General features: G+C 45.3%; 1 protein-coding gene across 3 annotated transcripts in view; it reads left to right on the top strand.

The window, feature by feature from the left end:
- The window catches only part of EFR3A (EFR3 homolog A), a 181,217-nt gene that overhangs the window by 164,231 nt on the left and 6,280 nt on the right, over positions 1–10,706 (top strand). The gene's annotated exons all lie outside the window — the stretch shown is intronic.

The raw sequence follows: 10,706 nt of genomic DNA, 5'->3' as shown, positions 1-10,706 counted from the left end.
GTACCCTTCAAATACAGCATCCCTGCTGCTTATAAATAAGAAAATAATATTAATACACACGTACACGTGAGTGTTCACACTCTCTTTCCTTCACTGCAGCACTGTGTGCCAGGCCTCCACCTGGGCATTTGCTGCGCAGAATCAGTATGACAGTTAAAAGCCGCAAAGCTGAGACCAATAGGAAGGATGGTGAAAATTTATTGAGTGCTTAGTGTGCCAGACACCACACAGAATGCTGCCTGACGCACACTGTCACGTCATAACTACACAGTCTTGATGTGTAGGTATTCATGTATTACCCATTCAATAGGGGCTGCGCAGACTTGATTTGAAAAGAGTAGAAATTTGCCGGTGGTAGAGAACGGAATAGATCTGGAAGGTGACTTGGGGAAGAGGAGAAATGTCAAGAGAAAGTGCGCTGGGGTGAAAATTGTCTCAGGAATTGAGCATCTTCACGGAAAATTATATTTTAAGAAGTTTTGCTACCCATTAGGGATAGAACCATCTTTGGAATTTTCTTGAAAGATCCTCGTAAACGTTTAAATTTGCTTTTTAATTATCGGTAGATACTTCGGTGGTGTTTCTTCTGAATGTCACCCTGGACAGAGATAGGCCTCACAAGGCTGGGGGGCGCTTCCTTGGAGTCCTCCCATTCTCATAAATCTGTCTACTCTTTGAAGCTTGGTTTTCCTCATCAGCAAAATGGGGATAAGAGAACCTAGCTCATAAGGTCTTTGTGAGGATTTAAGATAATGAACCTAAAGTACTTAACCCAGTGCCTGGCACATATAGGCACTCGGTACATAACACCAGTCATCATGGGCAGGCAAAGTCCCCCTTAAGAGCCTGGACCACCGTGGGACACTAGGGCAGAGGAAGGAGCAGGAGTTAGGGTCTCACACACTTGATTTGCATCTTGAATGCCCTCTGGCTCTAGATACTTAACCTGCATTCACTCAAAAAATCTTTGTTGAGCTCATGGCATTGGTGTTACAAGCACAGACCCTGGAGCCCAGCTGCCTGGCTTTGCTCCTTGGTTTGGTCACTCCTGCTGTGCAAGTTGTTAAACCTCTCTCTGTCTTAGTTTCCTCACCCAAGGCTGTTATATTTATAAAATACAGGCAATGGTATATGGTGCAGAGCAAAGGCTGTGTAAATTCTTAACAAATAAATAAAAGTGTTGGTACTTCAAAAGATGGTGGTACTCCAAGAGTAAGAAAGAGGATTGTACTTCCATCCATATTCCCCATATGGATGGAATTACAGTCTTCAAAGTTATATCTTACAAAGACTGGATCAGAGGTCCAAACATTTCCTCTGAAACGGAGTCATCATTATTTCACTGCATTTCCCATGGCCATTTTTTTATTTTCTTTTTTTTTTAAGTATAGTTGATTTACAATATTGTGTTAATTTCTGCTGTGTGGCAAAGTGATTCAGTTATACATATTCGTTTCCATTCTGGTGTATCACAGGCGTTTGAATATAGTTCCCTGTGCTCTGCAGTCGGGCCTTGTTGTTTCCCATGGCTATTTTTGAATACACAGCCAGTGACACTGGCATAAAAGCTAGTCATGTAGTGACACAATGACGATAATAACGTACTCAGTGGGGTCAAAATATGCTGCCCCCAAATATCCCACTTTGGCATATGGATTATTTTGATCTAAAGCCCGTTGAGAATCAACAGGTGCAGGAAGAAGCCTTCTTGGAGCCTCCGCTCTCCGACTAAGAGCAGGTCTGCCATAAGTTCTCCTTCCTGGCGGGAGGGGGAGTCTTATGGCCATGAAGGGAATGGAAAGGTGGCACCGAGATGGGACTGCACAGACGAACCTCACTAAAATAACTCTTATCTTCCCCATGTATTTACCTTTCCACGATTTAGCACCCTAGAAACTCAAAACCCTTTTTATTTCTTGTCACTTCCCCACAAACTTAACATCCTTCTGTTAAAATGATATAGAAGCTTCAGGGTCTGACCACCTTTTTGAGGTTTTCATTTATTTCTGCGGTGCTCCCATCCCATATGTATATGAAATAAGCCTTTTTTCCTGTTAATCGTTTTGTCATTTCAATTTGCAGAGCCCCAGATACTGAACCTAAGAGGGTGGAGGAAACAGTTATTTTTTCCTCTCCAACAGTATAATTTACTGAATCTCTACTTTTGGCTGTCATCTCTGTTATTTTGCCTTCTCAAGCATCCCGTGAGATACTTCAGTTATACAAGAGAGGGCCCCAGGGATCGGTGGGAGAGCCCCTTACTCGTGGTCACGTGGCTCTAAGTGGGAGAACTGGGGTTTGAACCATGGTCTCCCAGATACTAAAGTTTGTGTCCTTTTTTTACCATGTTCTGCTCTGTTCTCCTGCCCTTCAAAATACCAGCCCAGAGTGCCCCAAAGGACCTGAGGTTGGAAACACACAGAATTGATGATTATTTCAAAGCATTTTGGTGGGTCGAAGGCTAAGAAGTCCGGTCACACTCCCAGGAGAAGGGCTGAGAAGTGTCGTTGGGATCCGTGATCCGTGAATCAGCCCAAGAGGCTTGTGAAATGCATTCACAGTCTGTCTGTGTCTGACTGGCAGTAGCCCTGGAGCTGGAAATGTGAGTGGTCAGAACAAAGCTGCTGGAGCCTTAATTAAACATTGTATCACTTCCGGTTAATGGGGATCACCAATCAACAAAGGCTAGTCTAGCCTGCCAAGGAAACCTACCTTTCTCACTGGACTTTGCAGCCGAAAGATGGCTAGTCAGATACAGAATAATGATAATGCCAGTGTCAGGGTCAAAACTCACACTGAAGTCCATCTTGTTTGGACCAGCCACAGTCAGAGCAGCATGTTCTCAATACATTGTAACGGCGCACTTGAGACAGGAAGACAAGAGTACAGCCATTTTGAAAAAGGACTGGGGGAAGACCTTGGGCCAAACGGGCCTTGGAAGCAAAAGAACAAAGGCTCTGGGGTCCTGAGTCCCAGAGACAAAAACCAGGCTCACAGGAGTTCAAGATTAACTTTATCTCTGTTATACCAAGGAGTGTACCTAGTTGCCACAAGACAAGAAGCTCAGCTATCAATTTTAACCTTAACTGTTCCAATGTTTTCTTGCAGAAAATTCTCAGGCACTCCTTTTCCCTCACCAAAGCGCTCCCTGTTCCCGACAGCCACCATGGAGCCACCTGGTGCGATCAAAGAAGTTTGATGATTTCTGGAAATTAACCAGTGATGATGAGACAAACCCTCCCTATTGTTATAAAAGCAACTCGCCCCTTCTCAGGGAGCTGCCACTTTCTTCCACCTTCTCCCTTGTGCACAAGCTGTCTCTTTTAATAAAAGAGAGAGCTTTGCTTACCTAAGAGTCTTGTGGAAGTGACATTCATGTCTATGGTATTGCATCCAAGAATCTGGAGATAACACTTGCACTCAGCATCCTTCCTAGTGAGGACCAGCTCCCTCTCTGTGAGGAGGACCCAGAGGCCTAAGGCCGTACACCCCGGCAGTCGGCTCCACTGCCCGGGGGGAGACACTGAAAGGGGAGGTTCTGGTTTTTCAAAAATAGTTCATTCAGAAAAAGAAGCAAAGAATCTATTATTTCTTGAATATCTGAGGTGCCAGGAATTTTATATATGATATCTACTGGTCCTGGAAGTAACCCCACTTAGGGGTTATCATCCTTATTTTATAGTTGGAGGAAAGCAAGGCCCAGGCAAGCAACCGACCCCTGGGAACGCAGCTCAAAGAGCCAGGAGTGGAATCCCGGTCAGTTTGCCGCCAAAATCCATGATTGATTGGCCTCTGAGAAAGTATAGTTTCTGAGCTGTTGCCTTGCTGCCAGCCATTTTTCAGGGCATTCTTTTCTTCTCATTCCAATTCTTTGGATTAAAGATCATGTTTCCTTTATCACAGATGTGAGGACAAGCCATCCTCCCGGCTGAGGACTGCATTAAGATGCTAATCGATAGCTTAAGGGAAAAAAAGGAAAGAAACAGACTGTGATCAAGGGGTGAGTTTTAGCTTAAGTGCAGAGTAAGGGATTGGGTGATAGAAACTCCTCTCCTATCATTCGGCAACCAGGAGCCCAGAGTCTGGGAATTAGAGCAGATGCATTTCTTATCTGGCTTCATGCTTTGGGGAGTAGAGGGAACCGAAGGGTTTGCAAATCTCTACGGTATGTGACTTACCTGTCTCCGGAGCAGGATAAAGGACTTCAAAGAATTTAAGCAGCCTGAAAGATTAACAGCTAAGTCAGAGCTGTGGGGTTTATATGAGTTCTTAGTGAAAGATACAGAGGGTGGAGGTGGGGAAAGGCTTGATAACTTTGCTTTAAGTCCTCCGGAAAAAAAAAATGGAATAATAATCCTACCAAGAATTCACAGCGGTGAAACCGGATCACCTCCATTGGAGAAAAATGCCTTTGCTGTCCGTGAACAGAATGACAAAGCACTGATTCAACGTGGGATGGGAAACCTCTTCTGACAGTAATTACATGTATTGAAGGAGCAGAACAGGATCACAGGGTGATGATTTCCCCTTCCTGCTGTAAAGGTCTGTGAGCCAAGCATCACCTGTCCTGTGAGCCAGTGCAAGTCTTCTGAAGAACTGGCTAGGGGTTGCTCGTGAATTTTAGCAGGGTGGGCAAGCCTGGCCCCATTGCCTGTTCTTATAAAGCCGAAAATGGTTCTACATTTTTAAACAGTTGTAAAGAAGCAAAAGAAGAAGAGTATTTCATGATGTGTAAAAATGATATAAATTTGAATTTCATTATCCACATGTGAAGATCTCTTTGGCTGTGATATGCTCCCTTCAGCTACCCACACCCCAAACTTTACCTCATCCTTTTTATTCTCACCTCAGACCTCCCCGTCACCAGGAAGCCTTCTCTGATACCCTCCCATCCCATTAAGGGTAGTATTTTTGTATTTGTCTTACTGTGCTCTATTGGGATGACCTCTTTGCTCGTCTGTCTCCCTCAGTAGGTTGTGTGTATGTGTGGTACCCTTGTACCTCAAGCATCCTGCCTCCCCAGCACCTACAGTGGTTCAGGCCGGCTGGAACCCACGCAGGAGGTGGGGGACAATGAGGATATTGTTGGAAAACGAGGCAGGGGCCAAACACTGTCTATGGGAATGGTCTAGGAGAGCCGTTTGTGTGCCAGACCTTTTCAGGGTGCTGGGGGCTCAGCTCCAAATAAGCCAGTCGGGATCCCTGCCCTCCTGGCCTGTACATTTCAGTTTAGGGAGATCAGTTACCTCCAAGTTACTTTTCTCATCTAGGAAATGAAGATCGCGATAGTAGCCACCGCAGAAGGCTGTCAGAAGGATAGAATGGTCGTAAGGAAAGGGCTTACGGCACCTGGTTCAAGGTAGACATTTGGGAATCGTTACCCATTGTCTGCCTAGAAAGATTGCATTTCTGAACTTTCGGTCGATTCTTGTGAAATATACCTACTGTGCTAACAGTAACATTTCCGGATGAAGCAGCAGGAACAAAAGCCACAGCCCTGGTTCTGCTTCAGTGATTGGCTAGCTGTGTGGCCTTGGGCAAACTGCTTGACCTCTCTGAGGCTCATTTTCCTTGTACTTAAAAATGCAGGTACAAAAAGACAAATGCTGCAGGCTTCCACTTGTACGAGGTACCTAATAGTCAAAATCATAGAGACAGAAAGTAGAATGGTGGTTGCCAGGGATGGTGGGGGGGAGGAGAATGGGGAGTTACTCTTGAATGGGTGGTGCAGAGTTTCAATTTTACAAGAAGGAAAGAGTTATGGAGATGGAAGTTAGGGATAGTTTCACACTGTTATGAATTTATTCAATACCATGGAACTGTATGCTTAAGATGGTCACTATGAGTTGTCCCTATTCAATGCCCCCAATTCCTCTCCTCTCCTCTCTCTCAAGGCCACGCCAATCAGGCATCACGGCAGCACCCCACCCAAACCGCCTTTGTCAAGGTCTCCATGACTCCCATGTGGCTAACTGCTCTGCTCACTCGACCTCTCAGTGGCACTCCGCGCCTGCAATAGGTCACTCGCTCCATGAGATGAGGTCTGCGCTTGGCATCGCCAACGCCATACTCTTCTGATCGTCTTCTATGTCATCAGCTGCTTTTGCTCAGCCTCTTTTGCTGATTCCGCCTCGTCTCCTTGACCTCTTGAGGTTGCTGGGTGTAGTCTTTAGGTGTCTCCTCTTTTTTCTCTATACTTGTTCACTTGGGGATCGCATCTTGTCTCACGGTTCTAAAGGTTATCTATAACTTGTCAAATCTATAGATAGATAGACAGACAGATAGATAGGTACCTTCAGCCCTAAATAATCTTAATTCCACACTCAGCTCTCTACAGAACATTTCCACTAGATGCCTCATGTGCATCTCAGATTTAACATTTAAAAAGCCAAATTCACATCCTTTTGCAAAAACTTGCCCCTTCCCTAATCTACTCCCATCTCAATTAATGATGCGTTCATTCTTCCAGGTACTCAAATAAAATACTGCATAATCTTCCTGGATTTTTCTCCTTCTTCCACATCTCACATTCAGTCTATCAGAAAATCCTGTCATTTCTACTCTTTTTTTTTTTAATTGTCTGTGGCTGGGTTCTTTTTTTAAATTATTTTTATTGGGATATAGTTGCTTTATAGTGTCATGTTAGTTTCTGCTGTGCAATGAAGTGAATCAGTACCATGTGTAAAGCAGATAGCTAGTGGGAACCTGCTGTATAGCTCAGGGAACTCAGCTCGGTGCTCTGTGGTGACTTACATGGGTGGGAAGGGGCAGCAGAGGGGGGAGATCCAAGAGGGAGGGGAAATATGTATACATATAGCTGTCATTTCTACTCTTAAAAGGTATCTAGATTCTAAATATTAAGATTTCTCACCACCTCCATCACCCTGGTCCAAGCCACTCTTGGCTCTCACCTGGATTATTGCTAATGCAGTCGTGTCCCTGATTAATCTCCTTGCCTCTGCCTTTGCCTCATTCAGTGTATTCTCAATACAGCAGCCAGAGAACCCCTTGTTAGCATCCGTCAGATCTTCTCACCTCTCTCCTCAAAGCCCTGCATGACTTCCTGTCTGACTCAGAGTAAAAGCAAATGTCTTTATCATGACCCAGGAGGCTGTTCATGACCTGACCTCTGTTACTTCCTAATTTCATTTCTGCTTCTCTCTGCTAACTCCACCTGCCCTCCACTGGCCTGGGGCTGACCTGCCCAGAGCCAGAAGATAAATTGCTGGCAATGTTTTCATATTTGATATGGAGGCAGGATACAAGGACAATTGGACTCTTCTCAGGGGAGACACCTTACACGTCTTCAGTGTGGGGAAGCCACAGGGTCTCAGGTCACCTGGATGCCTGACATTGTTCATTGTTGAAAGCTTCATTGTTGGAAGCCGACATTGTTAGGAACAGTAACTGGCTCCCAGGAGGATCTGCGAGGTTATGAATGGGCTTTTGCTCCATTTGTGCAGATGGAAAGGATTTTCTCAGGGATATAATTTGTAGGCTCTTTATCTGTCTGTCATGCGGTCATCTGAGACCAAAGGCGGGTATGTTTTATTGGGGGAGGGACATACGTTTGCTGAGTGGATGCTCATCTCACCTGTCAGCCCCAGGTCTTCACAATGACAAATGTGGACCTGATCTTCTAGCAGACCTTCTACCCTGCTTCCTAGTGGTTACAGGCACTGTTTTAATAATGAGCAAGTTCATGGGCACCACGGCCAGCTTGTCCAGTGTTGGCCAACTTTGTCCTTTGACTTACAGAGTGATTTGTGGCAACCTGGCTGGGTTTTTGCTTCCCTGTGTGTATGTAGGGTTTTCAGGTGGGCTTATGTACCAGATGCTCATGTTGCTATGCTGTTTTCCCTCTGCCCAGCTGCGAGCTCACCTGTGGTCACAGTACACAGGTCACAGCAGGCAGGCAGCTCCTCTGGCTACGTCTCTCTGCTTCTCTGCCTTAGAGCTTTTGCACCTGGGAGCTTGCTCAGCTGTAGCACAGGAAAACTGACAGAGGAGGGAATTTATATCCCAGGGGCAACTCTCAACCAGGGAAGAACCGGGCTCCGTGGATGAATGCCCCAGATGCCTGTCCCAAGGTGGAATGATTCTCTGGTGTATTTCACATGGGTTCTCAGGGGGTTCCTGGTGGAATTGAGACCAGTTACCCACAAGGATTAGCTCATTCTTTACTGGCTTTTCTCCCTCCCTGTTCCAGTCTCTCCACTCTTTCTCAGCCGTGTTTTCTGGGATCACTTTCCAAATATACTACCTGCATCCAACATTCTGTCTCTATTCTTGCGGAAACCCAAATTAAGGCAGCCAGGCGTGTGGGTACAGGATAGTCAAAAGCTGTCATTCACTGAACATGCGCTGAGTGCCAGATCCTTGGCTAGGATAATAACCCTTCAAGGCACACCGTTTTCTCCCCACTTTACAGATGATAAACCAAGACAGAGAAAGGTTAAGTAACTCTCCCAAGGTTCCCTGCTCCAACTCCCTCTTTCTCATGAGAAAACATCCCTTCCTGCTGTACTGACAACAGAGAGAGGCCATCTGATATAAGCTTTACTGATTTCCTCTCTGTTGACTTACATTCACTCTGAGTCACCCACGTGGTCTTCCCCCCAACATGGTCTAGGAGGGGAAGCTTCTCCAAAGAAAGTGGCATGAGTCTTGGGGGTAGATGGTCCTGGGCCCTACTTGTGACTGTTCATTTATGAATGTCTGTCCTCGGGCAGGTCTTTTATGTTTCTGGGTCTGAATTTTCTCACCTATAAAAATGGAGTAATAATGTCTTAAAACTGTAACGATTAGATCATGTTTTACTAAAGTCTGTACATCTACAACCTGTATAGTGGCTGTTATTAAGGAGATGTGCAGTCCACATCATGCATTTGTAGCTGTGAAAACATTGAATTATGTTTCCTTTCTTGTGTCTTTATTCTCTGCGTCTCAACCACTTCTTACAAACATACCCAAATCCCGTCCTATTCCTCCTGCCCGCAACGAATAATGAACTGTCTTTCCTTGTCGCTCTGTGTTGCTAATGAAGCAAAGAACATTCTGCCACACAATCATTGAAATGTCTATTTATTAATAAGTGGTGCGGTATTTATTTGTTTTAAGATAGAACATAAAAAATCAGGTAAGAATTGTTTGCATAATATATATGGAAATCAACTTATTAAAGTTGTTCAAATATTGGACAGAGCCAGAATATAAATTACACATACAGTTTAAAAATTACAGGAAATCATATTATAAAGAGCACGAAAGGCCACTTGTGGAAGAGTTGTGTTCCCATGTAAGCCAGAACGTGAAGAGAGCCTACTGTAGCATGGAGGCAAATTCAGGGGGCAAGGCACCAGAATTCTAGGCCGTAAAAGGGGGTTAAAGAAAGTACAATCCAAAATCAGAAACAACGGATTCATGTCACTGGAAGCCTCAGCTTGCTCTTCAGATTGGTGTTTTCCATCGCTGCTACATCACAAAGAGAAAAAAGAAGAATAGCCATACCCCGTTGGAAGCAATGTGGAAGGCATCTTCCTCTTTAAAACAGGGAATGATTGACAATTCTGGTGAAGTTGGTGCATCTTTCTAAGGGGATTTTCAGGATGGGGCACGGCCCACCTCACATCTCCAACAGCAAAGCCTGACACTCGACAACAAGGTGGCTGCCAGTCTTGGAACTTGTCCTCCCACCTGGAGTCTGAACTCTCACAGGAACTTTGGAGGGTGGAGCTGCGCTCCCCTCCCTTGGAAAAGGATTCAGAGGGAAAAGAAGAGCCCAATTATCAGATCAGGTTGGCTTCCACTGGGAACCTTGATCTTTTCATATCGAGAAAGAGAAACACAACTGTCCTGAGCCTTTGGCCTCCCAGAGAATGTTTTTGAAGACTCACCTGTTTCTGCAGGATCTCTAAGCTCTGAAATAAAGGGACAGTCTAGAGACAAAAGACTAGTCAGGAGGGACACTTGAACTCGTTTGGTTAAAACAATGAAAGGAAATCCTTGGGGGCAAAGAACAAGGGGCACTTGTGGGATAATCTGTAGCCACACCAAACTCCCGGAGCTGATGGATTCCAACATGAGCCAGATGGACGATTGATGTGGCATTATTCTCTGCCGCCGACAGCTGGATCGTGAAACCATGCAAAGGAGCAGACAGGACCCGCCGAATAGCAAGGGGAACAGTCAATGCAAGAATCACTCTTCTCTCCAGGGAACCAACAGGACTGTAATCACTTTACTTAAAGGTGATGGGGTGTGGGAGGGCAAGGCTTTGTGGAAGCCCGCAAGGCATGATTTGGGAGCATTTCTATTGACCTGGGAGACTTGGGGTGGGGAGGAAGAATGGGCTTTGGAGGTACATGGGTTTTGGTTAACGGCTTCTCCCTCTCAGCTTCAGCTTTCTAGAAGATGGAAACAGTAATACCTCCTCAGTGGGGTTGTGATGAGGATTGCATGAAGTCGAGAGAGAGAACTATGACGTCACATGCTGCCCATAAAGAGAGCTTAGGGTGAATTCTCCTCCCCTTCCCTGAACTCAGTCTTGGGGACAGAGGAAGAGAATAGAACACTGAAGCGAAACGTGCTCTCATTTTGCGTTACTCTCAGGCAACAAATTGTAGAGTCCATCTGACAAGTCTAAGAGGAATTGCAAATATATTCCTAACCCCTGGGCAAGGCTTTTGACCGCTTAATTATAAGTC

This window comes from Stenella coeruleoalba (genome assembly GCF_951394435.1).
Source record: "Stenella coeruleoalba genome assembly, chromosome: 17".
Taxonomy (NCBI): Eukaryota; Metazoa; Chordata; class Mammalia; order Artiodactyla; family Delphinidae; genus Stenella; species Stenella coeruleoalba.
Note: the sequence above shows the minus strand (reverse complement) of the source record. Positions and strands in the feature narration are given on the sequence as shown.